We start from the raw sequence: 17,978 nt of genomic DNA on the forward strand, positions 1-17,978 counted from the left end.
AATGAGTCTCTTGTAAACAGCATATAGTTGGGCTATGTTTTTAAATCCATTCTGCCAGTCTTTGTCTTTTGAATGGAAAATTTGATCCATTGCACTTAAAGCAATTACTGATAAGGAGGGACCAATCTCTTTCATTTCACTATTTTATTTTTCTGTATGTCTCTTACTGAATGAATGGGTCCTTGAAAAATTATACATTGAAATCCTATGCCCCAGTGTGATAGTATTTGAAGGTGGGAGTCTTTGGGAAGTATTTAGGATTAGATGAGGTCATGAGAATGGAACCATTATGAATCAGATTCATGCTCTTACAAGTCATGGGAGAGCTTGCCTCTTCTCCTTCTTTTTGGTATGTGAAGATACAAGGAGAAGTTGGTAGTCTGCAAGCTGGAAGAGGGTCTGTAGAATCTGACCATGATGACACCAGTACCTAAAACTTCCATTATCTAGAACTGTAAAAAATAAATTTCTGTTGTTTATAAACCACCCAGTTTATAGTACTTTGTTATAACAGGCCAGCTGACTAAGACAGTGCCATTTAGCTTTTTGTGTCACTCATTTCCTGTATTACTATCTCTTTTGTGTTTTGTGTTACTATCTGTTTTGTGTCTTATTTTTTGGTAGTGAGACATTTTGGTTACCTTCTCATCTTTTTTTGGTATATATTCTATAATAATTTTCTTTGTGGTTATCATGGGGATTATGTTTTTTTCATCCTAAAATTATACTGCTCCAATTTAAGTTTGTATCAACTTAACTTTGAAAATATATTTAAAAAAACACCCATTTACAGCTCTATCCCCAATCTTTTCATTTATTGATGTAATAAAATTACATAATTGCATAATACATGTCCAAAAAGTTTAATAATTGTTTTTAGCACAATTATGTCTTAAAATATGTAGAAATAAAAACATAGTGTTGTAAGCCAAAGTTACAATAATGCTGACTTTTATAATTGCCCATGTATTTATCTTTACTGAGATCTTTATTTTTTCATGTAGCCTCAAGTTGCTGTCTAATATCCTTCAGTTTCAACATACTTCCTCTAAGATTTCTTGCAGGGTAGGTCTTATGATAATGAACTCCTTCAGCTTTTGTTTATCTGGGAATGTCTTAAGTTCTCCTTTGCTTTTGAAGAAAAATTTTAGGGGGTACAGGATTCTTGGGTGACAGTTTTTTTCTTTTATCACTTCCACTGCTGTCTGTCCTTCAAAATGTTTGATGAGAAATCTACTGATAATCCTATTGATGAGCCCAAATATGTGACAGGTTACTTCTCTCTTGTTGCTTTGAAGATTCTCTTAATCTTTGTCTTTTGTTGGTTTAACATGGCTTGGTGTGGGTCTCAGACTCATTCTAGTTGGATTTTGTTGAGCTTCTTAGATGTTTATATTCATGTCTTTCATCAGAGTTGGGCCATTTTCAGCCATTGTTTTTTCTTTTTTTTTAAATGTTATTTATTTATTTATTTATTTATTTATTTATTTAAAATATGAAATTTATTGTCAAATTGGTTTGACAATATAACACCCAGTGCTCATCCCAACAGGTGCCCTCCTCAAAGCCCATCACCGGACCGGCCCCTGCCCCCCATCAACTCTCAGTTTATTCTCAGTTGTTAAGAGTCTCTTATGGTTTGGCTCTCTCCCTCTCTAACTTTTTTTTTCCTTCCCCTCCCCCATGGTCTTCTGTTAAGTTCCTAAAATTTGTATGGAACCACAAAAGACCCAGAATAGCCAAAGTTATATTGAAGAAGAACACCAAAGTGGGAGGCATCACAATCCCAGACTTTAGCCTCTACTACAAAGCTGTAATCATCAAGACAGCATGGTATTGGCACAAAAACAGACACATAGACCAATGGAATAGAATAGAAACCCCAGAACTAGACCCACAAATGTATGGCCAACTAATCTTTGACAAAGCAGGAAAGAATATCCAATGGAAAAAAGACAGTCTCTTTAATAAATGGTGCTGGGAGAACTGGACAGCAACATGCAGAAGAATGAAACTAGACCTCTTTCTTACACCATTCACAAAAATAAACTCAAAATGGATAAAGGACCTGAATGTGAGACAGGAAACCATCAAAACCCTTGAGGAGAAAGCAGGAAAAAAAAACCTCTTTGACCTCAGCCGCAGCAATTTCTTACTTGACACATCCCCAAAAGCAAGGGAATTAAAAGGAAAAATGAACTATTGGGATGTCATGAAGATAAAAATCTTCTGCACTGCAAAGGAAACAATCAACAAAATGAAAAGGCAACCAACGGAGTGGGAAAAGTATTTGCAAATGACGTATCAGCCACTGTTTTTTCAAAAAATCTTCCAACTCTTTTTCTCCTCTACTTTTGGGATTTTTACCATGGATGTGTATGTTGGTCTGCTTGATGGTATCTGACAGGTCCATTAAATTCTGTTAATTTTTTTTTATTTTTTTCTGTTCCTCAGATTCAATTGCCCTATCTTCTGTCTGCTCAAATCTGCCTTTGAATCTTTCTAATAAAGTTTTAATTGCAGTTATTATACTTTTCAGCTCTATAATTTCTTTTATACTTCTTTTTTAGATTATCTGTCTCTGTGTTGAAATTTACATTTTGTTCATATGTAGCTATCTTGACTTTGTCTACATCTTCCTTTAGTTCTTTTTCTTTGAGCATCTTTAAGAATAATTGCTTTACAATTTATATCTAGTAGGTCTATCTTGTCTGGACAGTTGCTGTTTTTGTTTTGATTTTTTTCCCCTTTGAATGAACCATACTTCCTTGTTTCTTTGTGTACTTCATAACTTTTTATTGAAAATTGAATATTTGAATCTAATACTGTGGTAACTGGAAATCAGGTTCTGCCCCATTTCCAATTTAAAATTGTTTGAATTTTTAAGATTTTTATTTATATATTTTTATTTTTTTTTGCTTTTGATTGTTGTAGGCTGTCTGCCTGCTGAAGATCAGCCTAAGATGTAAATGTAAACTTCTCAGACTTTTTGCAAGCCTGGGCCTGTACAATTTCTCCTGTACATCAGGTTCTTTTGAATATACTCATTTTTAATATCTGACTCCCAGAAGGGAAAAAAGAAAAATGAAGGTTAGGAAGAGCACTGGCAATTTAAACCTCATAGATGTTGCCAGAAAGGAGGGTCTTGTTATAATGTGCAAGGAAGGTGGTGCAACTATGGCTGCTCACTTCTTTGTCTATATCTCCACCATCAAAATTATCTCAATCATCACAATAAGATCCACCAGATTTGGAGAACAGCACCCTTATTGTCTACTCTGCATCCCACAACAGCCTAAAATTTGCTCTGTGGAAGCTTGTAGGCTTCCTATGATGTGGCCTAGGAGCTGGATAGCTGCTGCTGAACTAGGACCTGAGATTGACCAAATTAACCACTGTTTATCATCTAGACTTTCTCCTGGAAGTTGCAAACCCTCAATAGACTCACAAGCTCCAAAATAATTAAATCATATGGATTCTGCTAGTCAGTTGTTGCCTAAGTGGGGAGTGTGATTCCTGGTACTTTCTATGCTACCGTCTTCCCAGAATGTTTTCTCCAGCCTTACTTGTTTTTGTTTTAGTTTGTTTATTTTTGTTTTGGAAAAAAAAGGCTTTGCAAACTAAGAGTTACTTCTCAGTGGTCTCTAGGTATACTGTTTATCACAATAATATACAAGTGGAAAACCTGCTTAGTGATAACACAGGTGCTTAACACAGAAACAGGAGCTAATGCCCTTTACTTGACAGGGACAATGAGTTGGGATATTTGTAAACAGAGAATTGAGAATTGTGGCAGACATGAAGGTCCTGACTGCACCTTCCTCTTTTATGGGTGAAATGTATGTTGGAGATGATTAAAAGCTCTAGCTAGTTAAGACTGGGAATCTCAGTAAAGAGATTTTTTCACTACTTACTAGAAACTCATAGAGAAGGCAACTTAGATGAATGCCCTTTGCCAGCATGGGACAGATAGCTGCATTCGAGTAGGAGTAACTGCATAGCAGGTCTATGTAGATGGAGATTTTATGTTGTCTTCATCAGGGTTGTCCTCAGACCAATAAAGTGAGAAAAAGAGAAGATTCACCTATAGGAAATGTATCTAGAGATTGCAAAAGTAGTGAAGAATTAAGAACCTGTATGTCTTTTCCATGGTTATGGGGGTACAAGCAGGGAAATCTTGGCCAGAGGCTGCACTGTGGACAGATCAGGTTAGGAAGAACTGGAGGAAGAATCTGAGTCTCTAAAGATAAGTGGTACAATGAGATCTTTTGCAAGGCTGAGTCAGCAGGAGGAGACCACCAGCCTCCCTTGAGGCACCCACTCTGCATCACTTGCACTAAAGGAACAGATGATGAGAAAGACCAACAACACCCAAGGGACAGGGGCAAAAAACCTTAGAACTGATACCTTTCCCATAATATTAGAATTGTATATGAGGTCCTTCAAGATTTATATCCTCTCTGATAAGAGAGGAAAGGAATGGTAGGCACAAGAATGTTTTGCGGAGGTGAGAGGATACTTAATTAGGAGGTTAAACATAAGAGACTGAGTTTAAAACTAAAATGCCTTGAATAGTAAGAATGAACTTTTGGCTGTCATTTATTCATCTTTTGTTCTATATATGAAAATGTCCTTATTATGAAAAACGGCCCTTCCTTCCTTCCTACCTACCTACATACCTACCTACCTATCTTTCACTCTGTATTTACAGCATGCATTCATATCTATTATACACATAGGTACATAATGTAGCTCAGAATTGTGTTCTGTTATACATATAATTACATGCATAATTGTGGATATAATATATATTTTATTTTGTTATTAATAAGTGATTAATAATAATAGCAATTATATAATAGGGAATATACATCATATATGTCCCTATACACTGTATTATATGTATGTACATTTTATTATATATGTTCCTATACACTTTATTCACACAGACACACACACATAAATACCTTTAAAAACAGTTGATGTAACTTTTACCTAGTAAAATGTGGCTCTGGGAAACCCTATAATGTGTAATCTTTACTTAGCACAATATATGCCCACAGTTTTCTGCCACTCACCCCTTCATCTATTCTCATTCTTATTCTCCCACACACTCAGGCCTGTCTTCCACCCTCTACCTTTTCTCATCTGACATTCTGCTGCTAGTGTTGTTTTTACCCTAAACCGAAGGAAAAGAGGTTCAGATGGCTTGAGCACATTCCCCCTTTGCCTTTGAGGCACAAATAGCAAGCAGCTAAGCAAGGCACACCAAGCAGACCATGGAGGCCTCACCCTATGGTGCATTTGGCTCTAATCTGCTCTTCTGTTATGGACCCTGAGGGATCCATTTTTATAATTTTCTTATTTGTTGTTAAGCATCAAGCATTTTTACTAGAGAGAAAGTTAATTATAGGTTTTGTAAAAATATTTTGCCAAAATGAAAAATAACATTTCTACTAACATTTCCACTTATAAGTGGCTATAAGCTTTCATATTATCCAATAGCTTTACTGCAAGTAGCTGCAAAGGTTTTCATTTTGAAGTTAATCTTATTTTCGACTCAGATGCTCTCAATTAGCTGCTGTCTTTGTTTCATGAGAAATTGCTTTTGATTAGCAGGTTTCTTTGTTTACATGGTTGCTGAGACCATATTGCAACAGAACAGCTAATTTGCTGTCCAACTGTCTCTTCTCTTATATTAGAGATGGCTAGAGTATTACAGAGAATTCTGTCTACATTTAAATAATTACAAAGCAAAACATGCCAAAAGTTTTACCACATAAGGGTTATTCTTTTCTACAACTCTTACCTTGCACCTTTACTTAAGCTTAAATTGCTCATTACTTCTTAAAATAGGAAAAAGGAATGATTTTTACAGTATATTAATTATAACATAGAGCACTTTGAAGTTAACTTTATTCTTTTAATAATATTTGGAAAGTATAAGTATTAGCCTCCTAGACTCAAGCTGCCTTTCACAATTTGGTGAGATAGGATCCATCAGGAATCTTATCTTCTCCTTGAACCATGTTCATGAGCTAGAGGCAATGTTCAGAATATAGTTTTAAAAGTCATAAAATCATACTTATTGGCATTAAAATATTTACTGTATCTCTACTCACATGAGATCCACCACACTTAATATAAAAATGTAAAACAAAAATATTATGGGACAAGAAAGAGTAGTCATGCTAAAACATTCATTTGGTATGTTTGAGCAAGTAAAAATATAAAAAACAAAAACAAAAACAAAATATTTCCAGATTATACTTCAAAGAAGTGTATTTTTTGAAATTATAATCTCTCTACTTATTTCGGCATACTAGTGTTAAATAATTATTAAAGAAAGAAAGGTAAGACAGTCTTTATTCAAGACCATTGTGATAAGTGTAGAGACCACTGCAGATGGGTATTATAGTAGAGGAGAGAGAGTGGGCTCAATTCTGAATATGAGTACAAGTGGGAATTGATAGCCAGGAGCAAGATGAGAGTCAGTAGATGGAAATTTACGAGGAAGAAACATCAGGAATTAAGGAAGGGATTCTTGGTAAACTAACTTTAAAGGATTCTTACTGAAGGCAGACCAGCATGATTAGACAATCACCTAGTGTGTGGGTGATTCTGTCTAAACTAATTTAGCAGGATTTTTTTTTTAACTGGACAGTAAAGAGACAAAAATCAAAGTCCAATAATCAGTTGAAAATCGCTCAAAAGAGTCTACCTACACTTTGGTCAAGTTTGGCCCGTCATTCCTCTTGTTCTAGGAAAGAATAGACACATAAGGCCATTTTCCTGCTCAGTTGCCTTTTTGTTCACCAAGAACCACCTGAACCTTTTGCTGGGACTTGGTAAAATAGGATTGGTAAATATTTGTTTTATGGTACATCAGTCAAGCAATTAATGAGGAGAGGTTGTATTAAAGTAAGAGAAACACAAAGATTAATGGTACCAACAAATATTGGTAAAATATTTGTTTTATGGTACATCACTCAAGCAATTAATGAGGAGAGGTTGTATTAAAATAAGAGAAACACAAAGATTAATAGTTAGAATAGCTTCTGCCAGAGAGCAGCCAGTTAGGATTTCTAGACTGGAATTTGAAGCAATCTTTAGATAGTAGAGTGAGGATGAAAACGGCAATCTGACATGTTTCCTTGTTTTCAGTGAATATCTTTGGTGATGACATCAGATGTTTCAGTAAACTTTTTGAATGGCCTACACAGTCATGGGCATGGAGGTTGTCTATATAAGATCTTTTGTGGTTATTTCTTTGAAGTTTATATCAAGTTGTCCACCTTCAGGTTATCAGATTTTGGGAAAATGGTAGTTTTAGTTATCAGTGACTCCAAGTGAGGAAGGTGGGAGAAAAATTGGAAACATTAGTTTGGAGAATTATAGACAAATATTGCAAGAAACTAGATTTGAGAACCTTCAAGGATGCATTGTAGTTTTCCTGAAACATAAAACTTCTATCTACAATCACACCCCTTTTGATTAAAGGTAACCAAAGTAAGGCTATTCTTGTTTACAAAATAAATCTTGTCTCATTAGTCTTGTTCTGATTATCTACATATGTGCAGCAATAGTGGTTATTGACTACATAGGCCTTTTTAAAGTTAGTTTTGCTGGAAGTTTTCATTAGCAATCTTAAGATTAGACTTTCAAAAGGCTCTCAAATCTAGAAAGCCAAGTGAAGAACTCACCACCAAATTTCATTTGTGGTTTTCATTTGTGGTTTTATTTGTGTGATATACTGTCTTCTCAAGTTTCCAAGATATCCTGAGGTTCCAGGAAATGACCCTTTTTAGTCACCTTTAAGACAAAGAACCTGTAAACCAAATACCAGAGTTTTTCTTTTTTTTTGTTTGTTTTTTCAAGAGGACTTCATAAGCATTGGCTCCATGAGTCAACCTTCCTTCATTAAAACTGTTGGTCAGCTTTTTACATCTGATTCTGTGTATCATTCTCAAATATAACATTCCAGTCAAAGCCTTGGTAATATAACCAGTGTTACTAATTATGACCTATTACAATAAGATTCGTATTGAACTTATGTAAATAATTATATTGCCATGAAAATAATAATACTCAATAAGTGTCTGAATTCTAAAAGGATCTGGATGGGAAAAAAGGTAAATGTTTTATTTATTTATTTTTTTTTCAAACACTTTCAGGAAAGCATTAGAAACAAAATAAGAACTTTCTCTGGAGGACAGTGGCAATAATATCAGCAACAACAGCAAACATGAAAATCGCCATTGTTGAAGATCTGATGGAGGTTTATTATAATGCATCTTACAAGGAAATTTGGTTATTTCCATGACTTACAATACTTTAAGATAAAAACCATATATATAACTGATAATGGGATACTAGACATATCATGGACAATGAGAGTATTGAGAAATTTCTATGAACCTCATACATCTTATGAAATATTTATATTAATAACATTAACCCATGTATATGTAACCCAGGGAAGTTTAAGTGTTATTATTGGACAATACTTTTAATGCAATTTAATATATCAAATGAACTGAATTAGTTTCTCATCCCTCTTCTTACAAGGTGAAAGAACATATCCTATAAAATTTTCCACGAGCCCTCTGGGTGATCTCAAAGTCAGTTTGAGGACAAGAAGATTTCATTTAATATTCGATTTTGGGAAGGCAAAATTGTCAAAAATATAAAACGATTTTAACATTTGATTAAATAGGCTTACTGATTATTATGAAACAATACTTAGGTTATCTTAAATAATCAAGAACATGATAAATGTTAACATAAATTTCAGGAAACCATTATGATAAAATGCAGAATCATGGTTTTCTAGGTAGATTACTCAAAAGATAAAAACGTTTTACAATCTAAGAGCAGACCAATAATCCAATGAAACTTTGTTGTAATTTTGTAGGAGTACATTTTTTTATATGAAGATACATTTTTAACAATGTTTATTTGTTTTGAGAGGGGAAGAGCATGAGCGGGAGAGGGCAGAGAGTGAGAGGGAGACAGAGAAATTTCCTTGCTGTCAGCACAGAGCCAGATAATGTGGAGCTCGAACCCATGAACAGTGAGATCATGACCTGAGCCAAAATCAAGGGTTGGACGCTTAATTGACTGAGCCACCGAGACGCCCTTCAAGGTGCATTTGTTAAAACTAAAACAATAATTCATTCAGATCTTAGCCAGCTTAGCTGAGTGAGATAAAATGGCTTTTTATTAAAGCTTTTACAACTTTTTTACATACATTCAGATTTTTTCCCTATACTTCCCCCTTTCTAATTCAGTACCAACCAGACATTGAACTTTAGAATAAAATTAATCTCTTTTTTTGCTGTCACAAACATCCTACATACATACTTTTCATGCATCATTCTCTTCAGTTTTATGATTTCCGGTAGTTTTATTAACATATATTATGATTTTTAATTATAAGACAATGGTGACTTGTTCATTACATACCAGGATCTATATGAGCAGAGTAGCTAATTTTATGGATATGTCATTTCACATTTACAAGTATATGCTCATAGTATAGTTTCCTCATAGTACAATTTCTCATGCTTATTAACAGACCCAAATATATTTAGCTGCTCGGTACCATATAAAAACAAGATTCATAAATATATCAACTTAAATTTATCTTCATAACTGAATGTTTCAGTATTTTATCTCTTGAGGAATGATTTAGATGTGAATGGATATTTACTACTTAGGTTGCTTAACTTAGGTTGCAAGATACCAAAAAGATTTTGGAAACTTCTTTTAAAAAGACATACTATAACACGAACTGAAGCTAGCCAGCATCTCAAGTTATTTCCCTGATAACTATTTTTAAACTTATTTGATTACTAAACCCAGGTAGAGTAAAAATGTATGTTCCTGTTATACTTAATGCTGGTATGTAGAAGGCACAAGATGCTTTTGCCAAACCAAAAATCTTTAAATAATTATATTTTTCAAAGATTTAACCCAATCTCATGAACTTTACACAACACATCTATTTTTCTGAGAGTTTTAGGAATATTTACTTTATATATTCACTCACTTATCTCTAAGCCAATATGAATAGAACTCCTTTAAGGGATGTTATAAATTAATCTGATAATACCATACAGAAGTAGAAAAACATCACCTATGCATAACATATATACATAAACATATATGCATAAATATACATATAGATGTAAACAGACATCTAGATTTCCATTCTAAAATTTTAGCCATAGAATCAGTCAGTACAATAATGCAGAACTCACTGGTTTCTTTATCTTTTTATCTGAATTTTGTCTCTGACAAATATGGAACAAGTTGAAATTACCTAGTTGGTAAGTATGAAGCTGTATGTATATATACATACTTTTTAACCAGTATTTTAGAAGACTTTGTCCTGTTGTGAAATCTCATGGAGGCTATTTGCTACCTTTTAAATGTGTGACTGAGGAAAAATAAAGTGACTATAGGAAGGTCTCCTGAGCCATCTGAGTGGATAAAATCCTCATTCTATTTCCAATTAGGCTTTTTTGTTTTCAGCCTCAAGTAGTTGCTTTGAGAGGACCTTGAGTTTTTTGGGAGCCCTGATGGCAGCACAAGGCCCAAAGTTCCTGTGACACTTGGAGATAAGTTGCTGGAATGAGAAAGGAAAGGCCTGGCGGGCATGAAGAGAGGTGGTGAAGAGGTAGGGTTGTGAAAGGGACATATCAAGGATTCAGGGAAACTGGAGGGAAAATTGAAGGTGGTACAACTACAAAGGAAGAGAGGGGGTGACAGAATGGGAGAGGTCTTAGAGGAGCCTGTCTGAGGAGATTTTAAGTTTCCCAAAGAGGCTACTGAAGTTTCATGTTATCCTTAGTAAATCGTGCCAATAAGAAAGGTGGACAGGATTGATGGGACATATAGTCAGAAGGGGTTTGGGAAGGGGGTGCCCATGATTGAAAAGGTCCCATGGAAGAAATAGGATCAAGGAGAGAATAGAGAGGCTGTATAAACAGCAAACATTTTACAGCCCAGGAGTGGATCTGCATTTAGAACATTTCACATTTACAGGTATATGCTCATTAGTGCTGGGAGAAGAACTTGCAGTCCAGGAGTCAGGGAATAATCCCCGCTTGAGGCAGAGAGTCAGTTAGAACTTCTAGCCCCACAGGTACCTTTCAAACAAAGAAGCCTGGGCCTCTAACTCAACTTCTTACAAAGAGCTACCTCCATGGGACTCTAACCAAGTTTCTTACAAACAGAAAAACCTAGGATTCTAACCATTTTCTTTTTGTCTGGAACTCTAACTCAGCTTCTAGATTATAGGTAGATCTTAAGATTTAAAATCTGTCCTTACTAGCTTTAATAGACATTTGTACATAAAAATGGCTCCAGAGTAAGATTCACTAATAGAATCTTGATCAGTTAGTCAGGAATGAAGACCGAGGCTTCAAAGGCACATGCTGAAGATCTTGGATAAGAGGTCTAGGGATTCAGTGATGAATATGATTCTGAGTTATGGCACCTTAACTATTAAAGAAGAAAATATTTGTTCTGCTACTTGGGGAAAAGTGGTAAGGCAGAATCTATTCAGGACCATCACAATAGATACAGGGACTATTCTGGCGAAGTTTTATAGTGGGAGGGAAGGATAAAGCTTTTCTCCAAACACAACCAGGACAAGTGGAAATTTATAACCAAAAAACAGAGTGGGAGTGAGTGGATAGACAATTACTAAGAAGCATCAGGAGTAAGGGAAAACTCTGGCTAAACAAGCCAAACAGGATTCCTGCTATAGTCAGAACAAGCAAGGTGATCAGACAGCATCAGGGGGATGCTGGAGAATAAGGAACCTGATACTAAGGATGATCAAATACCAAGGACTGGGGATTTTGGCTAAAACATATTAGCAGGATTCTGGGAAAAACTGGACAATGAAGAGACAAATACAGAAGCCCCAAGTCAAGGGCTAGTTGAAAAGGAGCTCAGGAAAGTCTAAAGTTTGGTCGAGGGGAGAATTTTCCTAACCTAATGAGTAGTATGAATATATTTTAACTTTTGAAGACTTATTTAAATCAAATGGATTTAAGTTGGTTTATTTAAATAAAATTAAGTTAAATTAATGAATGGAAATTACTGTCATTTTTCTGTAGAATTCTTACTCATTTTTTCCCAATTTTTTAATGGGAGTATAGTTGACACAGAATGTTATGTTAGTTTCAGGTGTACCACATAATGATTCAACAACTCTATATGTTATACTATGCTCACCTCAAGTGTAACTACCACCTGTCACTGTATAGTCAATAGTATATAGTCAATGGTGACAGATGGTAGCTACACTTGTGAGCTGTACTTTTTATCCCTGTGACTTATTCCAAAAGTAGAAACCTGTATCTCCCATTCTCCTTCGCCCATTTTGCCCATCCCTCCTCCCCCTCCCCTCTTGTAACCATCAGTTTATTTTCTGTATTTATGGGAGTGTTTCTGATTTTTAGTTTGTTTATTCACTTATTTTGTTTTTTAGATTCCACATACAAGTAAAATCATATGTATTTGTCTTTCTCTGCCTCACTTATTTCACTTACGATAATACCCTTTAGGTCATCCATGTTGTCACAAGTGGCAAGATCTCATTGTTTTTTTAGGGCTGAATGATATCCCATCATATATATATGTATATGTATATATATATATATATATACATATACATATATATATACGTATGTATATATATATATATACATATACATATATATATATACGTGTGTATATATATATATACATACACACACACACACACACACACACATCTACTTTATCCATTCATCTTTTGACGGACACTTGAATTCTCTCTGTATCTTGGCTGTTGTAAATAACACTGCAGTACATATAGGGGTAAGTATATCTTTTTTGAATTAGTGTTTTTGTATTCTTTGGATAAATATCCAGTAGGAAATTAATGGATCATATGATAATTCTATTTTGAATCTTTTCGAGGAAACTCTATACTGTTTTCCATGGTGGCTGCACCAGTTCACATTCCCTCCGATAGTGCACAAGGGTTTCTTTCTCTCCACATCCTCACCAACACTTGTTATTTCCTGTATTTTTGATTGTAGCCATTCTGATAGGTGTCTGGTGATATCTCATTGTGATTTCAATTTGCGTTTCCCTGATGATTAGTAATGTTGAGCATCTTTTCATGTGTCTGTTTGCCAACTATATGTCTTCTTTGGAAAAATGTTTATTCAGGTCCTCTGCCCATTTTAACTGAACTATTTAGGCTTTTTTGGTGTTAAGTTATAGTATGAGTTATTTATATTTTTTGGATATTAACTCATTTAGCAGGTTGCCTTTTTGTTTTGTAATAGTTCACATATGTAGATTCCTTTGCTGTGTGAAAGCTTTTTAATTTGGTATAGTCCTTATTTTTCCTATTTTTTTAAAGCAGTTGATTAATCCGCTTACTTTAGGACATTTTAATTATTTAAATTGTTTCCTTAAATAGTGTGATATTTGGGAGTCCTCTCTCTCTCCCTCGCTCCCTCCTTTTTCTTTTGTTTCTTCCTCCCTTGCTACCCCCACCCCCCGCTTTCCCTCCCTCCCTCCCTTCTTTCCTTCCTTCCTTCCTTTTTCCTGGAGCTACTGGCAGTAGTAAATAAGCAATTCTAACACAACATTTATTAATTTATTAATTAATTATATGCCCATTGCTAAAAATGTGAAATTCTATTCGAAATGGAATTACCTCCTTAAAAATAATCAAGCTGGTGTATTACACCTGCATATAGACATATAGTTATTAAATTTAATGTTTAATGTTACATTTAAATTGTACCTGTAGTTATTGCCATATAAATGGAGAATTTCTTTAATTGTTGACTCTATTCTGGCATAAGTTATCAAATATGTAGCTTATAAATCCCACTTTAACTCAGGCATTCCAGTCCACTAATTATATGTCTTCTTTGTGAATGAGACCCTTTGAGACAATTACGTATACCATTGCTTTTTTACATTTCAAACATGGTTTTATTTAGTATGGAATTTGCTGAAAAAAACCCTAATCTCTGTCCATATCTAAATATAATATAAAGATACAGCAAATATAGATAGTGTAGAGACAATCAGTTTGAATGAACTTTTTAGAACTGAGTGGAAAAACCTAATTAACTATATAAAAATGGTTGGAAAACTAAAATAAAAATAAACAGTTCATTTTATTATAAAAACTTGAATGCTATCTGCAAGAAATACTATAGAATGTCTACAGTAGTCAATCTGCTTCTAGATAATGTAAACTGATTTTAATGGAATTTGTGTGTGTGTGTGTGTGTGTGTGTGTGTGTATTTGATAGATATGAGGATTGATGTTTTGCAAATCAGTCTGTTTTACAGGCCTTCCTTGATGAACATATGCGCTTATCTTACAATAAGGAAATGTCTTCTCTTTCAATCTCACTGTGTCTTCAGCAAAGAAAAGTTGATTGGTTTGATATTTGCCCAGTGAAGTGTCTTACTCACTTTTTAAAGCTTTAAGAATCATAACTTCAAATTGAAGCTTCCAATTGAAAAGTACATCTAAACTTTGCTTAGAAATATAAATTATTCATTCTAACTTGAGTTGAAAAGTTATCTGTATGGATATCATGCCTATTTTATGATGCTTTCTGACAAATAGACCCTAGGGAAATTTTAGTGGTGATTTTGTCATTGCAAGGCCTAAGGAAAATTGGAAGAAAATGAAGTTTATCTTTTTCTCCTTCTATCTCATTTCCATACTTCATGCTTATTTCCTGAGACTCTAATTCCTGTATCTTCATGCTATATTCTACATAATTAATAGCAAAGCCCTTCTGAGGTTTAATGTGGGATTTCACATGCTCAAAAGAATGAAAACTCAATGATATAATTTTAAGCACCAACAACCCATCTAGGTAAAGGACATTTTATTCTTGAATGGGGTTCTTGTGCCTTCAAAATAAGACTCTGAGGTCCTGCTTTTGGTGTTCAGTTGAGGCCAAACCTGGTCTGTGATTTATTTAGCCTTTATTGCACCTTAAACAAGTGGATTGGAGGAGGAAATAAAGGATAGGTGTCAGTAAAATGAAGGAAATAAACATAACCTTTAGTACCTTCATCTAGGGAAAACTGTTGTTGATAATTTGGGGTGTAAATGTTTTTTTCCTCCACATACAGACACACACTCAGATACACGTTGCTTATGGCAAAATTGGCTTTAAGTTGGTAAATAGTACATCTAAACATTGTACATTTAACAAGATAATAATAGACATCTTTTAGGTCAATAACTATTTATAAGCCATATGTTTCATTGAATTAGTGCATTTTATTATTTGGATGAACCTTAATTAACCTTACCAAGCTCCTGAAATGGAACGTATTGTTTGATAAAAATCTTGTTATTTTATTCAGTGCTTCTAAGAATATCTTTACAGCTTATTCTTGGTCTACCATTTTCAGATATTTGCTTTATAAAAACATCCAAAAGTTAGAAATACAATTGCAAATAAATATTTAAATCTCTTTGTAAAGAAGTTTTTGAGATTATTTGAAGATAATTGCACATTATTATTATAAAGTCACACGTTTTTCCATGCAAATGATTCATTTTCACCTTTAACTTTTGGTTATTTGACACATGGTTACTTTAGAAATGAGATTAACAAAGCAATTGATGAATTTTAATAAAAGACATAAAACTTGCCCTATTTTCCTAGGTCCCAGCCTTGAGTGAGACATACTTGTTACAAATATACTCCAGGATACTTGCTGAACTATTGGTTAGCATTTTCTCTCCCTTTTTACAGCAACAGGAACAAGTATAAATCACATTGAAAAGAATTGTTTGATTTCATCTTATTTGTCTTTTGAGGATTCATTCTTATATTTGACATCAATTATAAAGTAGTTATTTCTAAAACATAACATTTTTCTGCATCCAAATGTGAAATAAGGAATTTTAATTTTATTCCACTTGTATTTTTGGTCCTATCTAAATTAACGTACATGTTGAACAGTTTTGAATAATACATTATTCAGACTAAAAATGATTCACAATTAGAAGACAGTCATTTCATTTTAAATAATCAAGCAACTTTCTTTGGTTGTGAATGTGTGAGTGTGGTAGAGTGAGAGAGAACGGGAGAGAGAAAAAGAAAGATTGATTAATTGAAAGAGAAAGAAAGGCAGAGACAGACATAGAAAAAAATTATAACACCATTCATGAAATGAAAATATTTCCATTTTTAAAATAAAAGCATTGGATAGTATCTTGTGGTTAAATACTTTATCTTAAAACAGGAAAACAGGGATATGTTCCTTACAAAAAATATGACTAGAAAAAAAATAAGCTTGTATATTTATTTGTTAAAAAATGGATGTATATGTATCTATACACACACACACACACACACACACACATATATATATATATATATATACACACACATATAGTTTATTGTCAGTATTTAGAGGAGTATAAATTTAGAAGAAAATCAAGAGCAAATGTTATAAAATGTTTTTATTTTATTTATTTAAAATTTTTTTAATGTTTATTTATATTTGACAGAGAGAGAGACAGAGCATGAGTAGGGGAGGGGCAGAGGGAGAGGGAGACACAGAATCTGAAACTGGCTCCAGCCTCTGAGCTGTCAGCACAGAGCCCGATGCGGGGCTCGAACTCTCAGACCGCAAGATCATGACCTGAGCCGAAGTTGGACGCTCAACCGACCGAGCCACCCAGGCGCCCCAAGATGTTTTTAGGCTGGTAAGTGTAACTGTTAGGACACTAATAGAAGCTAATTAAAATTGAGTGTTTCCTGGGATGCCTGGGTGGCTCAGTCAGTTAAGCATCTCACTTCATCTCAGGTCATGATCTCACAGTTCATGGGTTTGAGCCCCACATCTGGCTCTGTGCTAACAGCTCAGAGCCTGGAACCTGCTTTGGACTCTATGTCTTCCTCTTTTTCTGCCCCTCCCCCACTCGTGCTCTATCTCTGTATCTCAAAAATAAATAAATGTTAAATTTTTCTTAAACTGAGTGTTTCTTAATAAAAAGAAAAGCAATAAAATGAATTTTTTTAATTGAAATATCTCTATAGGCCAAGGTTAAGTCAGATTCCAGGTGCGTCTTTATTTATGGCTTAAATTGTGTCTACAGTCTCCATGTCCATCATGAAATCACATATGGTTACATTGACACTCAAATCTCATCATTTATTCCAGGAGAAGAAGATTTGGATAATTCCTTAATAAATTAAGTTCCTAAAATGAGGAACAAAGACAAGCCATTCTTCCATTCCAGAAGCAGTATGTGTAACACGTGGACCCTAAGGTACCTACCACTTTGGTCAAAGTCAGGTGCTAGACCAACAAACACATCTGGGCTGAGTGTGGGAGAAAATTCATTTCTCTGGAGTAAAATGTAAGGTGTGCTGCCCCATGAAACTGTAGTAAATGCTGAGTAAAACAAAACAAAACAAAACCCCAAAATATTAGCACAACCAGGAAAGAAAGAACTTATATTTTAGAGTATATTCATTGAACAAATGGAAAGAAGTGACATGTTCATTACATAGGAACTGTAGATTCTTATGAGATGAATATGAAGACAAACATAAACTAAAATATTACAACACCAAAATGCAAATCACCATCAGTAGTCTGTGCCTGTGAGAAAGATGTTGGCACTGAGCAATGGGAGGACTTTGACCGACCACACTGTAGGATATGTGCAGTGAACATGGAACTAAATGTACCTTTAGAACTGAATGTATCTTGGGGCTCCTGGGTGGCTCAGTCTGTTGAGCGGCCGACTTTGGCTCAGGTCATGATCTCGCGGTCCGTGAGTTCAAGCCCCGCGTCGGGCTCTGTGCTGACAGCTCAGAGCCTGGAGCCCGTTTCAGATTCTGTGTCTCCCTCTCTCTCTGCTCCTCCCCTGTTCATGCTCTGTCTCTCCCTGTCTCAAAAATAAA

This window comes from Panthera uncia, chromosome B1 (genome assembly GCF_023721935.1).
Source record: "Panthera uncia isolate 11264 chromosome B1, Puncia_PCG_1.0, whole genome shotgun sequence".
NCBI classification, from domain to species: domain Eukaryota; kingdom Metazoa; phylum Chordata; class Mammalia; order Carnivora; family Felidae; genus Panthera; species Panthera uncia.